At 48.6% G+C, this 27,587-nt stretch overlaps 1 long non-coding RNA gene across 1 annotated transcript; it reads left to right on the forward strand.

Annotated features, from left to right (window-relative positions):
- Nucleotides 1-6,046: 6,046 nt before the first annotated feature.
- Nucleotides 6,047-20,190, forward strand: LOC145516945 (uncharacterized). The gene is made up of 2 exons (XR_014061869.1): nt 6,047-6,138; nt 18,801-20,190. It is a non-coding gene; the product is annotated as an uncharacterized LOC145516945 (long non-coding RNA).
- Nucleotides 20,191-27,587: the final 7,397 nt, after the last annotated feature.

Genomic DNA, 27,587 nt, shown 5'->3' on the forward strand with positions numbered 1-27,587 from the left:
CATAATATCTTATGGAAAAACCCAAAAGACCTTTTGGGCCAACCCAATATTTTGTTCTTGCCTTTAATAGGAATCAGTCCTGAAGTGACATGCGGTTATGGTTGGTTAAGGAAGTGGTGGCATACCTCTTCCAAATTCCAACTGACTCTGTCAGGGCCCATGGAGTGTGGTCTGAAATTTGAGCTGGTTGGCTCAGCATACCAGGGCCCAAATGCCATCTAGTGGTTAAATGGAGGCGTTGCTTTTAACTGAGGGGCTAAAAGCTGGGTTAAGACATTTTGACCTTCAAATCTGAAAAATAGAACATGTTCATTCTCAGACGTCATCATTATTTTCAAGTGAACTTGCTTCTTGGAGAATCCTTGCTTTGAACTAGTCTGTGTGCACTCAGTCCCATCTGACTCTTTGTGACCCTATGGACCATAGCCCGTCAGGCTCCTCTGTCCATGGGATTCTCCAGGAAAAAATACTGGAGTGGGTTCATGCCCTCCTCCAGGGGAGGAGACAGCTACAGACAGTGGGCCATGCCCTCCTCCAGGGGATCTTCAGGACCCAGGGATCGAACCTAAGTCTCCTGCATTGCAGGGGGAATCCTTACTGTTGAACTTGGAACTAGATGGATTCCGAAATAATACTAGGCCCTAACATTCCTATTGGGACTTCCCTAGTAACTCAGTAGTAAAGAATCCACCTGCAATATAGAAGACACAGGAGACGTGGGTTTGATCCCTGGGTTTGGAAGATCCCCTGGAGAAAAAGATGGCAACCCACTCCAGTATTCTTGCCTAGAGAATCCCATGGACAAGAGAACCTGGTGGGCTACAATCCATGGGGTCCCAAAAGAGTAGGACAAGACTTAGTGACTAAACAACAACATCCCTAGCAGATAATGAGGAAATAATAGCAATAATTTTGCTTGATGACAAAACCACAGCAAACACGTAGAGGAAAAAAACCGAAACAAAACCAGTGCTCTTTGAGAAACAGGTTCATCCACACTGAGACTGAAATCTCTCTCAATAGACTGAGCTACTATGGGAAGCTCCCTGAGTGTGGATGAGGAAGTGAAGATTGGCATCTCTAACTGTAACTGTGATGTGGCTGTAAAGTACCACACTGATTGTGGAACAATCTCATAAATATCAGGATATGTGTGAGGCCTTTCCCCAAGTAGTTGCCTAGGAAGTCATGCCCTTTTTCCAACAATGCTGCCACTGCTTTAAAAAAGTTCTTTGGAACTGCTTATTGGGATTGTTTTGAAACCTCCACTGGTGCTTGGGAAAGACTGACTTGGAGGCAGTTCATGTAATGAGGCTGGAAAGGACAGAGGCAAAGGCAGAAAGATTGGTGAGAAGATATTGATTGCAGGAGTCCAAGAACAGGTGAAAAGATATAAGCAGTGGAGACAGAAGAGGGTGGATTCAAGAGGCTTTGAGAGGTCAGAACTGAAAAGTGTAATACTTGGATATGGAGGCAAACAATGGCAGTGGGTTAGTTGTCTCTGACAACATGGTGAGTGAAACCAATTTTTGCAGAAAAGATGAAATGTTTGCTTCTGGTGGAGATGTCAAGCGGGGACTGGGTCTGGAGGTTAAGAAGGAGATTGTTATTGGAGACCGATCGGTACTTATTCGTGGAACAAACATCATAAAATACCTATAATAACACCTTGCAGTTAGTAAGCACCTGTCATGCTGTGGACAGTGCTGAACCCCTCTGTGCCCTAACTTATCCTCACAGAACTAGAAAATGTGCGTGCTCATTACTCGCACTTTGTAGATGGAGACAAATGGTTTGAAAGGGCAGATTGTACCACTTTCATCCCCAGTTAAGGCTGAATTAAGTGAACGATAGTAGGGAGCAAGAAGAAATAAATGAAAACATCAATGTTATTATCGATGAAACCAGAACGCAATATAGAGGTTAGATTTGTGCAAACAGGTGCTCCCCTGACCCTCAGGCCTCAGAGCAGCATCCCTCATGGGCTGGTCTGAATTTGTGGAGCAGTCGCATTCACCCAGACTGCTGCCTCCCACTAGTCTCTCAGGGCTTTGGTCCTAATGTGTTTGGTCCTGTATGATGGCTTCTGACAACTTTGAAAAGGTCTTTTGATTTCTGGTTGCAGAAGGTGAGTTTACAAAGCAGGACTGAATTCCTCGGAGACAGGCTCCAAGCCAATCATTTCAAGAGAAACAAGCCCTTGGCAGGCAGGAGAGGGCTGGGAGTCAGGGTTCTGGCGGCCAACTGCCAGATGTTCTGAGTGGACTTCAGGAGCTTCGAGGCCTAGAGGCTCACTGTGCAAAGTGTAGTCTCTGCACCCGCATCTTCAGTACCACCGGCACCCCCTCCCCCTGCTGCTAAGTGTGAATCTGCATTCTTAACAGGACTGCCCCGATGGTGGCCTGCATGCACATTAAAGTTTGGGAAGCACTGCTGGAACCATACCCAGGGGCTGCCTTATACATGAAGGAGAAGCTTGTTTTTATCCTCGTTGCCCCCTGGTCTCGGGAAACGTTGATTAATATTCTCCTCCCTGCAGAGGCCTTCCTGCTCCAAAGGCTGCCAACCAGCCCTTCCTTCGATCACTCATTATATCAACAATTTGTCCGTTATTTGGGAGCCGGAGGAAAAAAAACCTTCTCAAAACATGCCCTGAAGCTCATGGGGCATATGTGATAACTTACTTAAACCAACCTGATACTTATTTCATTTCCCTGCATCATCCACTCCAAAGAGTTTTTTAAAAAGTAATTTCTGAAACCTTTGGATAGGCCATTTGTTTCGCTCTAAGACTTTCTCCCCAGAGAGATCTGTGATTATAACTGGAGTGAGAGAACTCTGTTATTAGAAATAATATTTGGTCCTGGAAGCCTCCAGAGGACTTGGGTGGAAGGGGGAATGGTAGCAAGGGCAGAGGGAGTTCAGGGTGAGGATGGGGAGAACAAGGGCTCTTGCTATATCCTTAGTTCCCAAGTTGGTACTTTGAGAATGAGGGGAACAAATCCAGGGAAGAATGAAGGTTCAGAACTGTGCTGTTTCCCCCAGAACTTTGCTGTCTGACATGGACACTCGCTACATATAGCAGTTAAAACGAACATTTTGATCAAATTTACATAAATCTAAGCAAAATTATGTGAATTTACATTCACTTACCCTAGCTACATTTCAGGTGTTCAATAGCTACATGTCTACCATCAGGAGAGTTCTGTTGTGCCGTACTATGCTTGAAAGTCATGTAGAATTGAAAGGCATGTCAGCTGCTAAGATGCAGTAATTTATTTTTAATTCACAACTGAACTGCACAGAAAGGGGCCTGAGGGTATGCATGGTTTTCCCTAAGCCTGAGTGGTTGTGCCTTTTGACTCTGTGATCCTTTAAAGATAGAAAGTAAAACAAGGGTTGGACTTGCCTAGTGGTCCAGTGGTTAAGACTCTGAACCAGTGCAGGGAGCGTGGGTTCGATCCCTGATCAGGGAACTAAAATTTCACATGCTGTGCGGTGCAGCCGAAAAAAAAAAAAGCAAAAAAAAAAGTGAACAAGGATATCTGCGCCCATTTCCTCTTGAAGTGACAAGAAGCTGTGGGCCAAGTACTGAGTCCGGAGCCAGAGGACCCAGTATCGCTGTCTGCTCTGCATCACACTGGACAGGTGGTAACACTAGTGGTCTCTTTCTGCAAGGACGGTGTCTGTCTCTGGCAGTGTGCTCATGTGTTGGAAAGGGCGACAGTGCAATTCTGAATTGCATATGGGACTTGGAAGACGGAACGCTTCATGACTCCTCATTTAGTTAAAGAAAGCAGCAACAACAAAATTAAACAACAATATCGACAGCAAAAAATATACTCATCTCCCTGCACTTTCCATCATGTGTGTATTATTCCCTTTAGAAAAGAACTCAGGGATGAACATGGCATCAGTGAGCTTTTTTAACGGTATCAAAATATGATGCCATAGGAGTTTAGTATTGCTTTTTAACAGGTCTGAAATAAACCCTAATGCCGGCTGTTTTGCATAACAAAATCTTAGTTTGGCAGTCCAGCATAATGATATTTTAAGATACAATGGTATTTGTATTCTTGTACAACTCAGAATTTAATGTAAGGGTTTGCACATATAAAATGTGTCTGATTTCCTGCCTAAAATTCAAAGCACCACGACCTGCAGTTTTTCTCTGTCACTAACGGCAAGTTTTTTTTCTTGTAACTTGTTAGTCAGCACTGTTGATTGGTTCTCCTTGTGTATAAGTAAAAGAGTGTCTAAGAAATAATCCTATGTCTGTGCGCTGATCTTTTTAATATACATAACACAAAATGTATCATTTCAACCATTTTCAAGTGTACAGTTCAGTAGTGTTTGGTGTGTATTCATGTTGTGCAATATGCAAGATGAACTTAAAAAAAATCTTTACATTTTTTTAAAAAAGTATTTTTGGCTGTTCTAGTCTTCGTTGCTGCATGCAGCCTTTTCCTAGTTGTGGCAAGCAGGGCTATTCTCTAGTTGCAGTGCACAGCCTTCCCATTGCAGTGGCTTCTCTTGCTGTGGTGCACAGGCTTTAGGGGGCCCGGGCTTCAGCAGCTGTAGTGCTCGGCTTTAGTGGCTCTGCACATGGAATCTTTCTGGACACAGGGATCAAACCTGTGTCCCCTTCATTGGCAGGCAAATTCTTACCCACTGTACCATCAGGGAAGTTCAATGAACTTCATTTTGCAAAGCCATAGCTCTAAACCCAATAAACAGTAACTCCCCAATCCCCACTCCTCCCAGCCCCTGTAAACAATGATTCCCCGATTAATCTGGCCACTCTGATGCTTCGGGTAAGTGGAAACATATGGTATTTGCCTTTTGGTGACTGGCATATTTCACTTTACAAAATGTCTTCAAGGTTCATACATGTAGCATGTGTCAGAATTTTCTTCCTTTTTCAAGGCTGAATAATATTCCACCCAGGAGTAGTTTTTGTCTAATTTTGAACTTTGCATTGCTTTTCAGTTTCTATTTCTGCTGTTACTTTCTAGTTTTAATGCATTGTGATTAGAGAGTTATCTGTACTCATTCTGCTTTTTGAAATGTATTGAGTTTTGTTTGTTTTTGTGGCCTTACATCTGGTCATTTAAAAAATTAATATACATTGGCCTTTAATAGCATATCTCAATGTACTTCAAACTCAGCTCACATTTTGTAGATGCGGTGAACACAGGTACACTTCTGAGCGACAATGAAGTGGATGAGAAAAGGGGTGTGCAAGTCAGGCTCAACAGTGAAAGGTTAGGATTACAACACGGTCTAAGAGGCTGTCATGATCCTGCCCCCGTCTATGACTGCTCAGTTCCCAGTCTGACACCTGCTTCACCCCCAGGTTTTTCAACATTCAAAACCTGGATGTTTTCCCGAAGCACATAAAGGAGAGAGTGGTTGTTCACTATAGTTGAGTCAGTGTGGAATGTACAGCTCTGGTACACTTTGAAAGGTTAGAATATGCTTATAAAACCTTCATTTCCCTACATTTCCTCAAATACGCGATCAGGGTACAGATGACCACGTCCCTGAGCGGGGGAGAAACAGGGAGCTGCTCTGAGGCTGTCTTCCTACAGGAAAACCCCTGTCTTCCTGGGAGATTTATCTGACAACGCAAGGGAAATCAGTACATATTGCTTAAGTGAAAGACTGGAAACAACCTAGACGTCCATCCGTGGATTCGATCCATCCTGGCAACACCTACACCTTGGGGTACCATGCTGCCCCGCACCCAGCGTGGAGGGCCCTCCGCTCCAGGCTAGTCTTCCCTCCATCCTCCTACCAGGCTCCGTCCAAACGCAGCCAGGCCGGCTTCAGCCCACCCTCCCCGCTCAGCCCTCCTCTGTCACCCGCGGTGCCAATGTGTGCTTGGTCTCATGTATGGAAAATCTCCTCCCCGATTTCCTCCTGTGTCGGGTTTTTGCTCCTTAGCTAGAATCTAGACTTCTTGAACCATGTCTTCTGCCCAGAATGAAGACTGCTCCCTCAGTCTGTCTCTCTGTGTGTTTCTCTCTCCCCTTCTCATCTCTAGGTGCCTCTGGACCACAAACCCCAGCTCCCCACGCCTGGCACCCACACTGGCAGGATGAGCCTTCACTCTGGAAATGACCGCCTGACATCTGGGTATGGGAAAGGGGAGGCATTGGGGAGGACCTTCCAGGGAACAGGATCACACCCTGTTCTCAGAATCAGAAGTTCTGGGTTTAAGTCTTGCCTCCGTTGTATTTAGGCTGTGTGACTTAGGGCAAGTTACTTGATGTCTCTGAACTTAACTTATGGTGTTGAAAGGCAGCTGTGCCTGCTCTCCTGAAGGACCACATCGAGAGTCAGGTTGGTGCAGTTGGTGAGCTGCCGAGTGCCCACACCTGCAAAGCTTTCCTGCTCCCTGGGCTCTTCATGACCTCTTGACTGGAGTTTATGGAGAAGGAACTAGAGAGAGCCTCACACAGATTCGGAGCTGCAGCGAGGTCTGTGGAGGGGGAGGCGCTGGCTGGGGAGGCCCAGAGCAGCGCCTGTGGACCCGCCATCCCTGGTGACTTGACCCACATGTCCTTGGCATCGGCTTCTATCTGAATCAGTGGATGTGCTGATTAGTTGTACTTGGTGAGCCAGAGGGGCAACCAAAATATGTTGCTCTGTGGGATTTAAACAAATTAACAGAGCACTGTGGTGATGAGTGTGGAAACACGTCTCAGTTTTAGTTTTCAACCATTAACACATATGTTCTGAAAGCCAGTCTGGGAAAATGTGCTTCTGTCAATGGCACGGAAGCTGGGTGTTGTCCCTCCTCCTTAGTGCTGATGGCGGAGACAGGAGGGTGGCACCTGCCGTCCTCTGGGGGGGCAGGCAGTGGAGTGGAAAGAGCTTTGGATTCATGAAGGCTTGACCTCAAAGGAGCTGTGTGACCTTGGGCAAGTTACTTACCTTCTCTGAGCTTCAGTCTCTCACCTGTAAAGTGGGGGGAGCTCCTTTATAGGGTCTTGTGAAGTTTAAATCAAAGTATCTGGGACCTCACCTGGTACACAGTGGGCCTCCAGTCAGTGGGAAGTTTTACTGTCATTTCATACAGTCAGGAATGGGATACAAAACGAAACCACTGTTAACGCTGGGGTTTTCTATTACAGCTGAACTTAATCCCGGTTAATGCACTTGTCTTACAAATAAATTCCCCACATTGCCTAGAAAAGGAATCCAAAGTTACAAACCCCAAACTTCCTACACATGGCCTAGCCTCTAAGCCTGTTTTGCATTTTTCCAAAATAACTACCACTCTCTCAGTGATCATTCTCAGCACTCTTTAACAGTCAGTTTTCAAAGCCCTTATAAAAAAAGCTATGTCTCTCAGTTTTGGCAAGAGGGGCAGAAGCAGAAATGTCAGAGACATGTTCTTAAAATGAGAGGGGGTGTCCATCCCTCTTTCTGCAATGTTTTTACTTACATTTATGGCGCCAAATGTGTAGTTTTCTCCCTGCCGAGCCAGCCAGTTCTCTAATTCTCCAGACACCCACTGGGTGTCCTACAATTTAGCTCAGTTCTGACACTGTGACCATTTGGAGTTTTTATTTGTATTTAAAAATTATACAGTGAAAGGACTTCCCTGGTGGTCCACTGATTAAGACTCTGCACTTCCAGTGTGAGGGGCATGGGTTTGATCCCTGGTTGGGTACCTAAGATCCCACATGCTGTGTAGCATGGGCAAGAAAATATTAAAAAATTAACAGTGCAATGTAACAGTGCAGATGGTGAGTTGTAATATTTTTGTTTGACATATGCAAATGTTAGATCGATGTTTTAATATGTAAAAAGTTTTTGTTGTTAAGTCACTGCAGTTGTGTCCGACTCTTTGTGGCCCTATGGGCTATAGCTTGCCAGGCTCCTCTGTCCAAGGGATTCTCCAGGCAAGAATACTGGAGTGGGTTGTCATTTCCTCCTCTAGGGGATCTTCCCGACCCAGGGATCAAACCCACGTCTCTTATGTCTCCTGAAATGGCAGGGGGGCTCTTTACCACTAGCACCACCTGGGAAGCCTGTGATTCACTATGGGTATCAAATATGCTGAGTAAGGAGAGGTGCTTGAAATAGTTGAGAAATCAGGGGAAACTGGGCTGTCCCAGGCCAACTGGCCATCTCATTAATGAGCAAAGGGCAAAGGATGATTCTTAGGGAGCAGTTCTTCTTTTCCCAGAGGCTAGAAAAGACCAATCATGGGATAAGGTGGAGGTGAAAGGAAACACTCCGAGAAGGCAATGGCACCCCACTCCAGTACTCTTGCCTGGAAAATCCCATGGACGGAGGAGCCTGGTAGGCTACAGTCCACGGGGTCGCTAAGAGTCGGACGACTGAGCGACTTCACTTTCACTTCTCCCTTTCATGCACTGGAGAAGGAAATGGCAACCCACTCCAGTATTCTTGCCTGGAGAATCCTGGGGACGGCGGAGCCTGGTGGGCTGCCGTCTGTGGGGTCGCACAGAGTCAGACATGACTGAAGCGACTTAGCAGCAGAAAGGAAACACTGGTGGGAGATGAGGACCACCAGGAGGGAGGAAGAGCCTGAGGATGACCTGGTACATTCTTCAAAACTACGTATATCATTTAATAAAAGTGCAATACTATTGTATGTGCAATTTGTCATTGGCTTTAAAAATGTAAAATATGGTAAATCTTTTCATGCCATAACTTTTCCTATACTGTTATTATTTTTAATATTCATTTATTTATTTGGCTTGCATAGGGTCTTAGTTGTGGCACCTGGGCTTCTCTAGGTGCAGCACAAGGCTTCTCTCTAGCTGTGGCACGTGGGTTTTAGGGCACAAGCTAAGTAGTTGTGGTTCGTGAGCTTCGTTGCTCTGTGACATGTGGGATCTTAATTCCCTGACCAGGGATCGAACCTGCGTCCCCTGCCTTGGAAGGTGGGTTCTTACTGGACCTCCAGGGAAACCCCTGTACTGTTATTTTTGGTGACTGTGATCCTGTCTCCTAAAGCCCCTTCTGTGTGTCTCCTTGCCTTGTGTTCCTCCCCAACACCATTCACAAAAATAAATTCCCGATGCCATAAGAAGTTAACTTGACAAATAAGTCCTGGAACTATTAGGAAAAAATAGAAAATTATCTTCAAGAACTTAGGTATGCAAGCAGCTTTTAGTTACTGCCCCACTGTCCAACCACGAAGAAAAACAATTTGATGTCATTTTCAGGGTGGCCAGAGACGACATATAAAACTGAAAAGACAAGGAACAAATTTGTAATCTACATATAAAGCAAAGGAGGGTAACCAGACTTTATAAAGAACGCTTCCAATTAAATTAAAGAAAAAGACAGATGACTTAATAGAAAAAAAGATATGAGCTGGTTACAGAAGAAGCCCTCTCCCTGGCTAATACACAGGAAAGATGCCTAACCACACCAGTAATTAGGGAAATTAAAACAACACTGGGATACCACTTTCACTCATTAGACTGAAAAAATTAGTCTAACCATATCAAGTATTGAGGATAAAAAGAAAAATAATAATCTCAGACACTGATGGAGGGAGAGATTCAACAGAACCTAGTAAAATAGAAAATGTGTGTATCTTGCTGCTCAAGAATTCTATGTCTACATTTACACCCAGGGGAAACTCTTCAGCTTGTGTACAGGGGAGCAACCTGAACATCTCTGAGTAGGGAAAATGCATGGGATGTGGGAAGGTCTCAAGAGGAATTGCTGCGCAACAACTGAAAGAAGTTACTGAGAAAAATGGGATGCAGAGTCATACATTTAGCAAGACAGCATTTGTGAAAATCTAACCCACTTGTTTACTGGGCAGGACTAGGAGTTGATACACACAGAAACACACATACACACAGTAAAAAAAAAATGCAATTCAGTTAGCAAATTTGTTATTTTCTGAACAAATTATACTTTAAAAAACAAATTCATGGATACAGAAAACAAACTAGTGGTTGACAGAGGGGAGAGGGGTAGGGAGTACGGTGAAATAGATGAAGGGGATTAAAAGATACAGATTTTCCATTATAAAATAAATAAGTTGGGCTTCTCTGGTGGTTCATTTGTAACGAATCTGCCTGCCGATGCAGGAGATGGGGGTTTCATCCCTGATCTGGGAGGATCCAGCATGCCTTGGAGCAACTAAGCCTGTGTGCCACAGCTATTGAGCCTGTGTTTTAGAGCCTGGGAGTCACAACTACTGAAGCCTGCTTGCCCTAGAGCCTGGGCTCCACAAGAGAAGCCACCGCAGTGAGACGCCTGAGCACCGCAACTAGAGAATAGCCTCCACTTGCTGCAACTAGAGAAAAGCCCACACAGCAAAGACCCACCAGCACAGTCAAAAATAAATTAATTAATTTTAAGTTTTAATAATAAAAAATATGTTGTTGACATGTAATGTACAACATACAGAATATAATCAATAATATAGTAACATGGTGACAGATGGTAACTAGACTTATCCTGTTGATCATTTTGTAATGTATCAAATCACAATGATGTGTGCCTGAAACAGATGCATGGAAAAAGAAGATGTGGTATATATGCACAATGGAATATTACTCAGTCATAAAAAGAATGAAATTCTGCCAGTTGCAGCAACATTAATGGACCTAGAGAATATTACTAGGGAAGTAAGTCAGAGAAAGACAAATACTGTATGATATTACTTATATGTGGAATCTAAAAAATCATACAAACAAATGTATATAGCAAAACAGAAACAGACTCAGATCCAGAAAACAAACTAGTGGTCTCCAATGGGGAAAGGAAAGGGGAGAGGGGCAAAATAGGGGTAGGGGATTAAGAGGTACAAACTACTATGTACAAAATAAATAAGCAACAAGGACATAATATATAGTACAGGGAATTATAGTCATTATCTTACAATAACTTTGAACAGAGAATCATCTGTAAAAATACTGAATGACTATGCTCTACACTTGAAACTAATCTAATATTGTAGATCAACTATCTTTCAAAAAAACTGTATATTTCCTGCTTGAGGAAATGAACAGCTAGTGCCATCATTTCAGGTGCAGACACTGCAGTTGGACAGCGCACTTGGGCAGGGCTCCTCCGGGGATGGGTCAGGCTGCACAGGGTGGACAACGGCCTGATGCCCATAACCTAGCATCAGGGCTGCAGCAGACCAGTAGAGGGGACAGTCTGGGAGGGGAGCAGGGGGCAGGTGCTGGGGTCCTCGAGGGAAGCACAGGGCAGGCGTTGAAGTTGGAGCGGTATGACTTTCACATCAGCTCCCCTCTGGACCTTGTTAGTGGTGGAACTCTGATGGTACCTGTAGACACCCAGGCCAGGGGACAGGAGGCTCCTGTAGTCCTTGCACCAGAGGGGGCATTTTCTAGGTGTCTGGGGGGCTCAGATGCCCCAAAACTTGCCTGGGGGAAACCTCTCTGCCACTGGCCCTGATAAGGGAGATGCGCTGCTTTGCAGCTTGGTTTTCTGACATGTCGCCTTTGGCTCCCTCTGACTGGCATCACCACCTCCTTTCCTCTTCCTGACAGTCTCCCGGAGACCCTCCAAGGTCATCCTTTCCTGGAGCATTTCTGTTTCCAAAGGAGACAATGGGACAGCAGGAGAGGGCAGTGCTCTAACCCAGAGAATGCAATAAAAACCAGGCTGTAAGGAGCACCTACGGCGTGTCAGGAACTTGCAGACTGTCACCTCATTTCAGCTCTGCAACAACCCTGGAAGGTTCCCCGTCCCATCCCACCCCCCACCCCTCGCCAAACTAACAGATGGGGAAGTGGAGGTTTGGGGGCTTAGAAGGTGCAGTCACTCGGTCAAGGGCACAGAACTGGCAGCTCTCAGTGGGGCTGCCCTTGAAAGCACATTGGGTAGAGCCTCATCCCCCCACCTTTCCTCAAGACAGCATCCTTTCCTCTCCCTGCCCTGCACCTCCCTCAGGTCCCTGGCCTCCAGAGCCCACCCGGGAGCCAGGCCCCTCGCCCCTTGCCCAGGCGCCTGGGCTGCGGTGGGTGGTGGAGGAAGGGCTTGCTGGTCCCGGCTGCCCTTCTGCGGCTTGAACAGGAAAGAGACAAAGGTCCCATTTTCGGGCCGGCCGCTGTCTGTTTCCATGTCTCTAGTTGCTCAACCACCAGGAGGAAAAGCATTTGAGGTATTTCCATGGGAAATGGTAGCCAACAAAAGCGCCGTTGGGTGGTATTCTAGTTAATTGCAGGAAGGCGGGCAGCCCTCCAGGATATTACCTTTCTTGGGCTGGAAAGTGTTTCTTTGAAAAACGTTTTGGTTCAGCTGAGGCCTCCTAAGTTTTCGCAGATTTGCTTGTTCATAACTACGAAGTCACCAAGTCGGTCCTTGGCGGGGGCTGGGAGGGGGTGAGGCGGGAGGGAACCATTCCGATGACAACGCTTTGCTAAATGATGGCTGGAAAACACTGGATTCTATTTCCCAGCCGGTATAAATTCCTAACGGGGGCCATTCCCCAGAGGCCTGCCTCCCCCAGACGGAAACAGAATCTGCAACCCAGAATCTGCAACCCTGAATGAAACGTCTCTGCCCCTTCGAAGGGGAGAGGGCAGGAAATGAGGAGAGGTGATCACTCTTCTTAAACACACTTTAAAAAAAATAATGAAAAGAAAAGCATTTGCAAAGGTGCATGAAGCCAAGCGTGTTACTCCTGACACGTTGGGTTTACATGTGCTTTTGCTGTTTCAGAATGTTTCCAATTCACCGCAGCCCCAGGAGGTGAGCAAGGCTTCCATCAATCCTTGCACCTGAGAGAAGAGGGCTCTGCAGTTAATGACACACAGCCCAGGTCACCCCACTGGTGACAGAGAGCTGGCATGTTCCATCTGTCATGACTGCATATTTGCCAGCCAACATCCTTGTGCCCAGTGCTGGACTGTTGGCAAGGACTTTGAGGTGGCCACTGTCTGGCCAAGGATATACACACGCCTGGTTGAAGTGGAACCATCCAGAACAGTCCAACCCGAGCTCCAGTCCTCACCCCTGGAGCTCTGAGCAGGGAGGGATGAGGGAGGTGGGAATATAGGCAGACTTCTTGAGGGAGGTGACGCTCCTTCTCCTGTAAGTCTCTTCCATCAAGATCACTGAATTTTTTTTTTTTTTTTGTATGTTTTGGCTGTAAACCAAAGTGACTGTAAAACAACCATTTCCCAACCAGGGATAGAATCTGTGCCCCCTGCAGCGGAATCACAAAGTCTTAACTACTGGACCACCAGGGAAGTCTCAAGCTCACTGAATTCTGTAAGCAGTTCCCCAGATGCAACACTTTACTTATCGTTGGTGATTATACGTTTTATCTTTGGCTGCTGCTGTTGCTGTTTAGTGGCTAAGTTGTGTCTGACTCTTTTGAAACTCTATGGACTGTAGCCCCCCTAGGCTCTTCTGTCCATGGGATTTCCCAGGCAAGAATACTGGAGCGGGTTACCATTTCCTTTCCAGGGGATCTTCCCAACCCAGGGATTGAACTTGCATCTCCTGCTTGGCAGGCAGATTATTTACCACTGAGCCATCTGGGAAGCCCTTTATATACTGCAGTTGTTATAAATTCAGATACAGCAACATAGGAAGTAAAAGGTCAAAATGTCATTTCCCCTCCTTCCTGCAATTCCAGCTCCCTCCCCCAGTAATGAACACTCTTAACACTTAATCATGTTGCTGGGTATCCTTTTGGACATCTTCACATGTATCCAACCCGTGTGGGTCTCTTCCTGGGTGCTTCCCCCAGACCCACTCCCCCCTGCCCTGATGGATGCTCTGCCTCTGCAGGGGATGGGTATGGTGCTGGGATGTTTATTCCCTGGCTGGCTCTCTCTCTCTGGCAGGTCAAACGCTGGCTGCAGCCCTCGGATGGCTGCGCTATGGGGCAGAACTCCCGTCAGGAGCTTCTCCTCTCGGATACCCATAACTGCCTCCTCCCTCACCCTTCATCCTTGGAAACGGCTACTGGCTCCTGTATGCTTCATCATCCTTTGCACCCCATCAGTACAGTTCAGTTCAGTTCAGTCGCTCAGTCGTGTCCGACTCTTTGCGACCTCATGGACTGCAGTACTCCAGGCCTCCCTGTCCATCACCAACTCCCAGAGTTTACCCAAATTCATGTTACACCCCATAAAGAAGCTCTTTTATTATTATTATTTTTTCGACTCTTTGCGACCCCATGGACTGTAGCCCGCCAGGCTCCTCTGTCCATGGAATTCTCTAGGCAAGAATACCGGAGTGGGTCGCCATTTCCTTCTCCACGGGACCTTCCCAACCCAGGGATCCAGCCTGGGTCTCCTGGGTCTTGAACATTGCAGGCCGACTCTTTATTGTCTGAACCACCAGGGAAGCTGGGAATAAATATCCCAGTGGCCATGCCCCATAAAGAAACTCTTTTATTAAACACTCCTCAAATACCCTCCTCTGGTTTTGCAGAACCTTGACTGATAATAATAGTTTTGTAATCTGTGTGTGTGTGTGTGTGTGTGTGTGTGTGTGTGTGTGTAAAAAGTAGTAGCGTAAATTTATGTAAATCTACTTGCAGAATCTCAGTTCCTTGACCAGGGACTGAACCCCGGCCATGGCAGTGAAGTGCTGAGTCCTAATCACTGGACCACCAGGAAATTCTCTAAATCTACTTTTTAAGATGAATGTAGTATTCTATAGTATCCCATTGAGTGGATATGCATTATTTATGTATCTAGCCCCCCTACTGATGAATAGTTAAAGTTGTGCTCAATTTTTCTTTTTGATGTCTTGGCATTCTGAGTCATATCTATGACTTCTTCCAGGAGCCTAAAGCATAGCACTGAACGGTGGAAATGAGCTGTGAGGTCCTGGGCTAGGCGCTTCCCTGTCCTAAGCCTCAGTTTCTCCATCTGTCCAATGGGAATAGCATCCTCTATCGATCATTCACCTCAGAGGCACAGGATGGCCTGTGATATTGCTGAGGCCTCACCTTTTAAAAAATGTTTATTTATTTTTATTTTTGGCTGCGCTAGGTCTTTCTCGCTACGTGTGGGCTTTCTCTAGTTGCAGAGAGCGGGGGCTACGCTTCATCACGGTGCACAGGCTTCTCATCGCGGTGGCTTCCCATTGCAGAGCACAACGGGGTTCAGTAGTTGCGGCTCGCAGGATCTAGAGCGCTGGCTCAGTAGTTGTGGTGCCCGGGCTTAGTTGCCCCACAGCATGTGGAATCTTCCCAGACCAGGGACTGAGCCTGTGTCTCCTGCACTGGCAGGCAGATTCCTATCCAGTGCACCACCAGGGAAGTCCGAGGCCTCCTCTTTGAACAGCTGCTGTTGGGAGGCTGGAGCGTGGGCAGTGGCCAGCTAGCCACCTGGGGAGGCAGTGGATGGCCAGCGTCCCCACCTCAACACGGCCTTGTGTTTGCACACTGGGAGCCACCCCCCCGGCACGCACATGAACAGCCAAAATAATAATTTCTGGAGGAAGCCCTGAGGAGAAAACCAGCTATGAGGGCTAGAACTGAGACACAGAGAAAATGAAGATTCGGGGACAGTGCAGATTCTTTGTCACAAGAAGTGTCCTGGGAGAAATGATAGGGTCTAGGGTCACTGGGAGAGCTTTGGAGAGGAAATGGGTGAATAGGGGGGACGGTGTTTGCGGCTGTGAGGCTGTGGGAGACCCGGCCCCCTAGAGCTGGACTCCCCAGACCCCTGGTCCTTCCCTCCCCAAGGCCGCAAGGCCGCCGCCCTGTGAGCATCTGCAGCCCAGTTGCCTGGCCGGGGCGCCCTCACCCCAGGGGCTGCGGGCCCTGATGCTGTCCCAGGGCCGGGACTCAGGCGGGCTCAGCCTCCCCTCTGCAGTCAGCGATGGTCCAAGGGAGGCTCACTGGAGCAGCCAACAGTGGCCCTCAGAAAATTCTGAGAGGGCCGCCTCAGGCTGACCCAGCCGGCAGCCACCGCGGCCCCAGCCAGTAGGTGTCACTGCTGCCCCAGCGGAGGGCCGGGTGCTCAGGCTGCAGCCGTTCTGTGCCCGCCTCACAGGGTCTGCTTCTAAAAGGACCGGGTTAGAAACCTGTGCCCCACCTCTCGCATTCCCAATCCCACCCCCACAATTTCTGCCTAAGCAAAGGAGTGAAACTCCCTCTCCTCTTTCCCCCGAAAGGCTGGAAAGGTGCAGGTAGAGAAGGACTTCATGCAGACTGGCCAGCGCATGTGGCATCACTCAGGCTGGTCCCCAGGGCACCTCTGCCTGCTCTGCCCTGGGAGCCTCTGAGGTGGGTGCCCAGAAGAAGGGGCATGGGGCACCACTCTTCTGGACTTTATAATCCAGCAGGCAGATGGGATCAGGAAGGGGAGTTAGCAAGTGTAACAGAGAAGGGGCCCAGCTGAGGTCTGGTGGGCAGAGTCCATCTCCTTCACAGTCTCCAGAGGTAGTTCCCAGGGTCTTGCTCAGGTTTTCAGTCATTCCTCTGAATATTAGGAGAAAAGGAAGCGGCTCACCTGAATGGGGTTATAGGGTGACCACCTGTCCACCATTTGCCCAGCACGGGAGGGGTTCCTAGGATGCAAGACTTTGGTGCTAAAACCTGGAAACCCCAGGGCAGTGGGAACAACTCCATCATCCTAACTGGGTACCAGCTACTTTTCAGGCATTATCTCTTTTACTCCACATCGGTGGTCATATTATTATCCCCACTGTACAGAAGAAGATACTGAGGTTCAGAGAGGCCAAACAAGCTGCCCCAAGCCTCAGATGGGAAGGGAGCAACTGGTGTTTGAATGCAGGTCCACTTGATGGGCGTGTTTCTCTGCATCCCCTGCTTCCTGATGCCTCTGAAGTGGGGAGCCGAGCAGTGGCTTTCACTGGCCAGTCTGTGAGGCCCAGACGGTAGGCAGCTGTGTGTCGTGGGCACAGATAATTACACCATGTGCTACAGTGGTTGCCTGAGCCAGAGCGGCAGCCCAGGAGCTCCTCAAGGGCTTGGAGTTCTGGGGAGGCAGCCTGTCTGGAAACTGGCTGGAGATGGGACTTGGGTGGGTCTGGAGGGAAGGGGACAGGCAGCAGAAAAGTGCACGTGGAGCCAGGCCAAGGAAGCACGTTTGGGTTGACAAAGTTGATACCACCAGATGGAGAGAGGCCAGGCCACACCACTGAGAAGGCCCTGGTGACTTCTTCTACCCTCCCTGGAGCCCAGACGTTTATCTAGAATATCCTCTAGTACAAGAATAAAAGCCCCAAGCCCAGTGAGCTCAGGCCCCGGGTAGGGACTCCAGCTCCCCTTGTCTGGTTGTGCTGGGCAAGGGCGGGGTGGGCAGGAAGGAGCAGACCCTGATGGAAGCTCACTGTGGTCTCCCTTGCTGGGCAGGCTGGGGCAGCCTCAACCACCTTCACAGCTCATCTTGAAATGCTATCAGATTCTGACAGAGAAGCTGCAGAAACACTCAATCTGAGCATGAAAACCCAAATGAAGTGATTTACACAGTCCTAGATTCATTCGGTAGAACCGACTCTTGTGAGCCAGGCTGGGTGCAGGGTTCAGGATAGTGCTACACAGATAAGCCCTAGCTCTCTTGTCCTCTCGCAAGTCACTGCACCCAGGATGAGTGACAAGCTTATCAAGCCAGTTGCTCAAGGTGTCAATTCTCCGTTTCTGGGATCAGCACGTGTCTGCTGAACGGAGCTGCTGCTGCCTTTTCAGGCAAGAGTTAGAGAAAAACGTCCTCTCTGGGTGGGCACAGCTCTCAGCAGCACAGTTTGCAAGTGGAATTAAGTCCCCACTAGCTCCTGCTGCTGGATCCCTTTGTGCAGTGCACAAACTGCACAACTGTACATGGCGGTCTTGCCAACAGAAGCCTGTTTGTGTCAGGGATGGAGAAGCCCTTTGGGAGAGAATTCATCAGAGAGAAGGAGAGTACCAGGCATGAGTGGGCCTAGGAGTGAAGCAGGAAATATATGAGACCTGGTGATGCTCTCTGCACCTGGCTCCCCTGTGTACCGAGTGGGTCAGCTCTGCCTGGGAGAAGTTACTCAGGAAGATAAAGAGGAGGAAGGGCCTCCTGGACAAAGGAATAGCAAATGCACAGAAGCATGAAAGCCCCAGGCTGCCTGGGGAGTAGTGAGCAAGGTGGAGACAGTGGGGGAGGAGGTGAGCAGAGGCTAGAAGGTAGAAGGGAGGGGCCTGGGCTCCTGGGCTTGGTTTTGTGGTTGGAGCCTGGATGGGATGAGCCAGGTTGGAGAAAAGAGGGCAGCAAGAGAAGGCCAGGTGGAGAGATGGCCCTTGTCTTTGTAGGCTCCCCTGATATTTTTTCCCGTAGCACTGACAAGCATCCCTGGAGACCTCCACCAGTGTTGTGAGCTCTGTCTTCTGCTTGTAGTGTTTGTTCCTGCTGAGCGCCTTAGAAATAAAAGTTGGGAGCCTTCCTCTCAAGCAAAAAATGCAAAGTCTGAAGAAGAAAGCCCTGACCCCGCATGTGTGTCTGTTGGGACTTACAGAGTCCGGAGGGTGTGGTGGGGGTTTTGGAAGGAGCCAGTCCCCGTGGTTGGGGTGACCTGGACAGACTTTTCCTACCTGCCCACTGAGTGTGTGGACCTGCCGAGGGCACTGGGGGAGCCACACACCCTGCCCCAGGTTCTGCCACCTGTAAGAACGCACAGCAGCTTCCACCCAGCCAGAGGACATAAACTGCCCGGATGTCATGATTATTTTTTTCTTCCTCCGGCTGGGTGGCAGTGTCTCAGGGGCCAGCTCCTGCCTCTTGCCCACGTTTTCATGTGTGCCAGAGTGTGGACCAAGTTTGATTTTACAGAGCCAACAAATTTTGCTATTTTCTTTTTCTCTTCAGTTCTAGTTTCACTTTTTGGAAGGCTCAGCGAGGAGGCTGGAAAGGACTTCTTTGACCGATGCTGATCTGGAAAGGCTGAAGTTGTGTGGACAATGGCTAGTGGGCCAGGCTGGCCGTGTCCCAGGGGCCGAGCCCCACGCTGGGCTGTTGTAACAAGAACTTCAACTGAACCGAACCATGACCCCAAAATGGAAAAACACTGCCTTGATTCACCGAACCCAAAACCGAATCCAAATATTATTATTTTTTGACTGAACTCTGAATTGAACTAATGTTTTTTTTTTTCTTAAATACCGACCAAGCCAGTTGGAACTAGACACAAACATATGTGTTTTCTGAAACTATTGAACCTGAAATTCAAAATAAGCTATCTGAGGGCAAAGTGAGACTTTATTTGCTTGAGATTGTCCTGTTCACAGCAGGCTAGTAGAGCTCCCTTGATGGTAGCTTTCATTTGTCCAGTTTTGCTTCTCACCTTGAAGAATTGGGGTATAATTTACGTGTAGCAGGACGCACCAGTGTACATTTTGGTCAATTTTGACAAATGCATGTACTCAGGGAGCTCCCCTGATCCATCAAAATACAGGGCATTTGTCCCACGGATTTCCCTCTGTCCCTTCCTGACCCATCCCCATCCTCCTCCCCCACAACCACTGTTCTCATATCTGTCCCCCTTTGCTTCTTGCTTGAGGTTTCTAAACAACCCTCCTCCCCCACTCTGGAAAGAAGGAGGACAAATATGATTATACCCATTTTGTGGATGAGAGAACTGAGGATCAGAGCAATGCATATACTTCCTTGAACTCATAGAGCCAGGCAGTCACCAGGTTAGAACAACCCAGCTTTCTTGTCTCCCAGCCAGGTGCTCAACAATGGATTTAATGCCTCCACAGGCTTCCTTAGGGAATGTACCCACCTATGGCTTCCAGGGCCCAGTGGGATTTGCTCACCCCACAAGCAGGGCAGTTGCACCTATGTTTAGAGACTTGGCAAAGAGGGTGTGTCTGAGTCCCAGGCCCCTGCAAGGGGGACCCTCTCTTGGGGCCTCTGTGCACCCCATGGTGGCAGCCTGCACCGGGGCGCCTGTCCCCTGTCTCCGGCCCGCCTGTGTGTGGCTGTCTGTTGGTGTCTCTGGCCGCCTGTGTGTAGACAAACTGCGTCTGACCCCCGCGGAGCAGTGTCTGTCTCCCTGAGCAGCCCAGCTAGAGAACATTGACCAGGTTCCCAAGCTGGTTCTCCTGGGGAAACATTTTCCAGGGCCTACAACAATGTTGCATTTGATTTGATTTCTTTCCCCCCTTTGCAGGCGATTGTGTGGTTTGGGGTGTTTTGCTCCTAGTTATAATCCAATAAAGGCCAGCTGCTGAGATTTTTCCAAGAGTGCCGCTTTCAACCGCCCTCGTTGAAAACGCTCTAATTTATTTCAGTCGCTTGTGGGAAAACCAGCCTCAGCTCAAAACAAAGGCGTCCTGTGCTGATGTAATTGCCCCCTGAGTCGCTCCTCAGGGCTCCGGGTCTGCTGGTGTTCACAGAGGCAGGCCCTCGAAGCAGCATCCTTTCTTGATGGCGGAAGTCATCCTGAAGGACTTCACTGTCTTCCCAACCTCTCGGGGGGACACAGGCATCTCAACTCCCAGCGAGGATCAGGAGCCAAGACGTTCTCCACGGCTCGTGCATTTCCTGTGGCTCACAGGGGTCAGTCCACTGGTTTGTCACCTTCAGGTGAAAGCATTTAATCACTTTCTGTCTGTGTAGTACGTAGTTGAGTCCTGCCCGTTGAGGGGCTAGAAGTTTGGGTGACAAGATTGATTTAGAAAGAGGGAATTTTGGACTTCCCTGGAGGTCCAGTGTTTAAGAATCTGCCTGCCAATGCAGGGGATGTTTGTTGGATCCCTGGTCCAGAAAGAGCCCATGTGTTGAGGAGCAACTAAACCCCAGTGCTGCAACTACTGAGCCTGTGCGCTAGAGTCCACGGTCCACAACAAGAGAAGCCAATGCAATGAGAAGTCTGAGCACCAAAACTAGAGAAAGCCCACATGTAGCAACGAAGACCCAGTACAGCCAAAAATAAGTAAATAAATAAAATTAAAAAGCAAAAGAAAAGGAATTTGACTAAAATAGATCTTCATTGGGGCCCAGATGTGGTGGAACCTTCAGGAGAAGGTTCTGGGCACTTTGGAGAAGGGGGAGGGGGAAAGAGAGAGACAGGGAAGAGACACCGAGGTGGGAGGAGACCTCCCGGGTCAACCTGCTCTCAGCCATCCAAGTTGGTCTCTTCTGCCTCCCGTTCAGTCCAAGTGCCACTAGACCCCTGGCTAACGTCATTCCTGACCTAATCATCGACTTGGTATCATGATGTCCAAACACCTTTCCTCTTTTGAAGCACAAGAACGTCCTGGACTGACATCCAAAATGGCGTCCAAAATCCAAAATGGCAGCCCTCGTGACTGAGCAATGTGTGAATTGTAGAGAAGATTCTGATTGAGTTACAAGTGGGGTGGTGTCACATGTTTGGCTATAACTGTGTTTCCAAATGAGGGGCTCCAGGGATGTGCTGTGGGGCTGGCTGCCTCCAAGGCCCTGTTTTTCATTTCATTTGCAAAGTGATTTCCATAGAGCCACAGAGCTCTGTTTTCTTTCAAGTCAGAGGAAGTCACATGCTGGTGAGCATTTGCCTGGGAGGTGCACTTCCTCGCCCAAGGGCTCCCCTCTGTGCTCAGTCATTCCTTCTTTAGAACCACCTGGAGGTGGTTGGAATCAGGTGGCTGGAGTCTTGCACAGGTAGGAGCTGGACCTCTTCTAGCCTGGTTTGTTCAGTTCAGTTCATTGCTCAGTCTTGTCCAACTCTTTGCAACCCCATGGAGTGCAGCATGCCAGGCTTTCCTGTCCATCACCAACTCCTAAAGCTTGCTCAAACTCATGTCCATGGAGTAGATAATGCCATCCAACCATCTCATCCTCTGTTGTCCCCTTCTCCTCCTGCCTTCAATCTTTCCTAGCATCAGGGTCTTTTTCCAGTGATTCAGTTCTTTGCATTAGGTGGCCAAAGTATTGAAGCTTCAGCTTCAGCATCAGTCCTTCCAATGAATATTCAGGACTGATTTCCTTTAGGATGGACTGGTTGGATCTCATTACTGTCCTTTAGTGATGATTTAAAGCACTGGCATGATGTAGGCATAGAGGACACCCAAATGCTTTAGAAGTCTGGATTTCTGGGATTCACAGCCTTCAGAGATTCTGGTTCAGTCTGAGGTGGGATTCAAGTATCTTTTTTTCTCTTGGCCTTGCCATGAGGTATATGGGGTCTTAGTTCCCTGACCAGGGATCAAACCTATGCCCCCTGCATTGGAAGCTGTGAGTCTTAACTCTGGACCGCTAGGGAAGTCCCAACAAGCATATTTATTTTTATTTCAAAAAATCTTGAAGGCTGCTTGTTCATTGAGAACATTTAGAGAATTAAGAAAGTATCAACCGTAATGGTCTCTCCCTCCCCAAATGACACAGAACATTTCTGCACAACCCTAATCTTTAACATTATACATACATTCCTTTCTGGAACAGTAACAGTAACACACACTCATTTTGGTGTCCTTTTCCTTTTGAGCATCATGAATATTTTCTCGTGACATTCAATATTTTTTGAAAGCATGGTTTGTACAGGCTGTACATAAAGGAATCTTTGTCTGCATGTCTGATCGCTTCCTTGAGCTGGGTTCCCGGGTGTGTGAAAAAGCTCCAGAGGAGACTTTGAAATAGTTCATTCCCTTGTGCTGGGTTCCACTCCCCCAAACCCACCCACCTCCTCCCCATGGCTAGATGGAGTGCATTTGCTCATTTATTTCCTTTGTTCTAAAAACCAGAAAAGTGGGACTTCCCTGGTCGTCCAGTGATTGAGACTCTGCACTTCCAATGCAGGGGGCAAGGATTGATCCCTGGTCGGGGAACTAAGGTTCCCATATGCCTTATGGCACAGACAAAAAGCAAAAAAATAAAATAAAAAATAAAAATCACAAAAGCAGGGCATACCCAAGGAGAACAAGTCAGACAATTTGAAGGTGTGTGAGATAAAAACACAGCCTTCCTGTTTCCCTTTAAGTCCCCACCATTGGTTTGGGTGCATCCCAGTCTCTTCCATCTCATTCTTATTTTTAGTAAGTTCTGTGCTGGGGCAGATGAGGAGCTATTGGTGTGGGGAAAGGACAGGCTGGAATCTGAAACCCAAGGTCCTGTCCCAACTTCGTCACTCACCGGCTCTGGGAGTGTGGGCACACTGGAAAGTCCCAGACTTCTCTTTCCTCTCAGCAGAGTAGGAATAATGACATATTCACTGCTTGCTCATCCAAAGGTTGTTCTGGGTTTAGATTAGCCAGATTTAGCAAGCAAGCAAACAAAACGATATAAAACCAAACAGGATGCCTGGTTACACTTGTGTTTCAAATGAACATCCTCATGGCAGCCTCCTCCTGGGATGAGAGTGCCCAAGACCCCACTTCTTTGTGTGTGCATGTGCCATGGGGATTGTGTTAAAATGGGGGAGTCCTATCCAGTTGGTTTGGGATGGGTACCTGAGATTCTGCATTTCTAATGAGCTCTCAGGTGGTGCCCATGCTATGGTTTGGACCACGCCTGAGCAGCAAGATTGCCTTGGTTAGCATCATGAGTGTCTGGAGGCTTTTTAAGGGGAATGGGAGGAATCAAGGGGACACAGTTGCAGTGTGTCCATCATTGACCTCCAGTCTGGTGGGCACTTTGACCATAATCACTGTAAGCACCAGACGTGCCCACAGAATGCCCAATGTCAGAGCTAGGAGGGCTCCCAGAGGCCAGCTGGTTCAGGACCCTGAGGCTCAGAGTGGGAACCAGGATGAGCCAGATGCCATGATGCTGTAGCTCACTCAGGCCTTTCCATGTGGGTGGGCCCAGGGAGGCTGGGGCCTGGCTGTCCCAGGAGGCCAGTGGCTGCTGAACCCCAGCCCCCACCCCTGTCTAAGTTCCTTCTTCCTATATCTTCCTGTGTCTCACCATTGTGGCTGCAGAGCTTGATTTGAAGAGCTGACTGGGAAAGATGACTGGGGCCTCGAACAGCAAAGGTGCCCCTTACTGTGCAAAGAGGCCTTGGGAAAGAGATTGATATGGATTTAATGGCAAATATTCATATTGGTTTCCAAACAGATTGCTGATCGAAGATTTTATCTGTGTTCAACTGCCAGGCCTTGTCTGCTGTGGGCCTGACTACTCATTGGGTTTGGCAGCCAATGCTTTGTCTTCTGCCTGGCAGCATGCCTGCTGCAGTCTCCCAGCCGAGGGGTCACTGACTCACTTGCTCATCCATCCATCCATCCACCCATCCATCTATCCACTCATCCATCCATCCACCACCCACCATCCATCCATCCACCCATCCACCCATCCACCCATCCACCCATCCATCCACCCACCCATCCATCTATCCATCCATCCATCCAGCAAATATCTTTTGGAATGGCCCTAGAAACTGTAGGGGGATTCAAAGATGAAGGAATAAGGAGGGTCCTTACCCTGAAGAGGAAGAGATAGCTCAAGATGCCAGTCACATTTACATCTTCCATTTCATTTAGTCTTCAAAGTCAGAGATCGGACTCTTGGGAGAGATGGTGGTTGAGCTGAGCAACCTGCATCCAGGTGACTGCTTTGCTCTCCTCCATCATTTCCTGGGGGTGGTCTGTGAGGGGAGATGTTAAAGGCATTGAGTGGATGGGTACCTGGGAGGGAGGAGCAACACAGGGGCCCTGGAAGCCACGTCAGAGTTCCTGTGGGGAGTTCACACAGCGGGAGGCTCAGAGCCCAGGTAATTCAGGATCTGAGGTGTTTGGGGCTGGTGGAGGAACAGCCTCTCAGCAACCTGCTAGTCCCTCCCGGGCAAGGAAAGGAGCCTGGGGCTCACACTGGGGAGATACTTGCCCAAAGTCATGCTGCCAGTGAGGGCAGGGCTGGGGCTGAGGCCTGCTTTTCCCTGAGGGCCACTTCCCTGCCCTGTTCAGAGCCTGAGTAGTGACCTCCAGCTGTGGATGTCCAGTGACCCCCACTGGACCCTGCCTGCTCCACCCGCCTCTCCTGCTGGCCCCCAACTGTCCAGCTCTCCATCTAGAGCTGAAATGCTTTTTTAAAGTTGTGACTTTGGGGTAATAACCTTGAATGCGGCAGGTAAAAGGGCAGTCACTCACTAAGCTGGTGGTTACTCTAGTCACTGATGAATCGTGAGGGCTGCTGAGTGCCCCATGAAGTGCAGGTCAGGTGGGTGTCCAGGCAGCTGGGGGGCCTGGAGGTTCCAGATGGGCGTGCTGAGGGGAAGGGCAGCTACTTAAATAGAGTGTGAGGTGTCGTGGGGGTGAAGGGAGTGGGGGCCAACCTCACTTGCCTCACGGGTGCCCTCCATGACCTTTGCATCTGATCTTGAACGTGTGGGCCCTCCAGCGGCTTCGGTGGAAGCCAGTGGTGGGGAGTGGTTTCATCGGCGTCAATGCCTCACCTCCCACCCCAACCTGCTGGGGTGGCTGTGAGGGTTATGGCTGTGCTCCTGTGCCTCTGATTCTTGTAAGTGAGGCTTCCTGGCAAAACTTTGAGGCCTCGAGCACTATTTAATGAAAATCAAAACTCAGCAGACCCCAGCGTTTACCTGCACCTCTGGGCCTGGGTGTCAGGAGTTGCAGAGGAGTCTGAAATATTTCTGCTTTGCCAACAGCCCCTGGGGACCGTCTTCTGGGTCCACACACACACGTGCTGAGGCCTTCACTTTACCTACCCTGTGATGCTCCTATTTCACAGATGAGGCAGGTGAGGCCAGGGGAAGCCAAGGAACGCATGCGGTTCCACAACCAGAAGAGGCTGACAGGGATCCAGCAGATCTTCTGACCCTAGAATTCAGCTTCCTCCACTTTGAATTTGCAGGATTTAGGTTAGATGTGAATTTGAGCAAGCTCCAGGAGATAGTGAAGGACAGGGAAGCCTGGTGTGCTGCAGTCCATGGGATTGCAAAGAGTTGGACACGACTGAGCGACTGAACACAGCAATAAGGGTAGTCATTGGAAGAATATTTTCCTACCCTGAAGGGTCTGGCCCTGTGCTGGCTTTGGCAGCTGTTGTTTGGTGTAAACTGAGATTCTGTCACCTGTCAATCACTTGGGTCAAGGAGGAAAGTGGGAGATGCAAAGTTGGGGGTCTCTGGGCTCTGCCTCTGCTTCTGTCTCAGTATTTCTTGTTTCACTGAACCAGCAGTCCCCAACATTTTTGGCACCAGGGACCAATTTCAGGGAAGACAATTTTTCCATGGACTTGGGGTGGGGAAGATGGCTTTGGGATGATTCAAGTGCATTACATTTATTGTGCACTTTATTTCTAATCTAATGCCATCACTGATCTGACAAGAGGTAGCAGGAGGCCCGGAGTTTGGGGACCCCTGCACTAAACCTCAGATTGCTGGGAGGGAAGAAAGAGGATGCCACCTTGAATCACTCCCTCCTGCTGCCTTTTTACATTGGGAAAACTAAGGCGTGGAAGGAGGCGTTGGCCTCCCAGGCAACTTCCAGGAGGGGCTTCCCTGGTGACTTAGTGGTAAAGAATCTGCCTGCAATGCAGGAGACCTGGGTTTGATACTTGGTTTGCAAAGATCCCCTGAAGAAGGAAATGGCAAGCCTTTGTACACATGTGTGTATGGCACCGGGGGACTCCTCCATCCTGACTTGAGGCATGCGTATCTTTTGGGGCAGGTGATAGGCCTTGGGAATGAACATTTCTTGGGGACAAGAACCAAGCTCTGAATTTTTTTGGTCTCTGTCATGGTCTGAAAACAGGTGTATGTGTTGTAGTCCATAGGTGCATCAGAGCATGTGTGCATTATTAGGTTTTCTGAATGCCCATAACTTGGTGCACCTGGAGAACAGGGATGTTGGCAGCATGTAAATATTTTAGAGACTTTTCAACTCCAGACTTCCAGGTACCCCTGAAAAGTGAATGTTTTAGGGAAAGAAGAAGTGAAAGTGTTAGGTGTTCAGTCATGTCCAACTCTTTGCGACCCCATGGACTGTAGCCTGCCAGGTTCCACAGGCCATGAGATTATCCCAGCAAGAATACTGGAGTGGGTAGCCATTCCCTTTTCCAGGGGATCTTTCCCACCCAGGGATCAAACCTGTGTCTCTTGCATTGCAGGCAGATTCTTTACCGTCTGAGCCACCAGGGAAGCCCACATTTTAGGGGGCAGACCTCTGAAGGAGACATCTGAAAACTGCTTATCTTAAAATGAGAGGCACCTTGACCACAGTTCAGTTCAGTTCAGTTCAGTTCAGTTGCTCAGTCGTGTCTGACTCTTTGCGACCCCATGAATTGCAGCATGCCAGGCCTCTCTGTCCATCACCAACTCCTGGAGTCTACCCAAACCCATGTCCTTCGAGTCAGTGATGCCATCCAACCATCTCATCCTCTGTCGTCCCCTTCTCCTCCTGCCCCCAATCCTACCCAGCATTAGGGTCTTTTCCAATGAGTCAACTCTTCGCATGAGGTGGCCAAAGTATTGGAGTTTCAGCTTCAACATCAGTCCTTCCAATGAACACCCAGGATTGATCTCCTTTAGGATGGATTGACTGGATCTCCTTGCAGTCCAAGTGACTCTCAAGAGTCTTCTCCAACACCACAGTTCAAAAGCATCAATTCTGCGGCGCTCAGCTTTCTTCACCGTCCAACTCTCACATCCATACATGACCACTGGAAAAACCATAGCCTCGACTAGATGGACTTTTGTTGGCAAAGTAATGT

This window comes from Giraffa tippelskirchi, chromosome 8 (assembly GCF_054371585.1).
Source record: "Giraffa tippelskirchi isolate mGirTip1 chromosome 8, T2T-mGirTip1v1.2.pri, whole genome shotgun sequence".
NCBI lineage: Eukaryota > Metazoa > Chordata > Mammalia > Artiodactyla > Giraffidae > Giraffa > Giraffa tippelskirchi.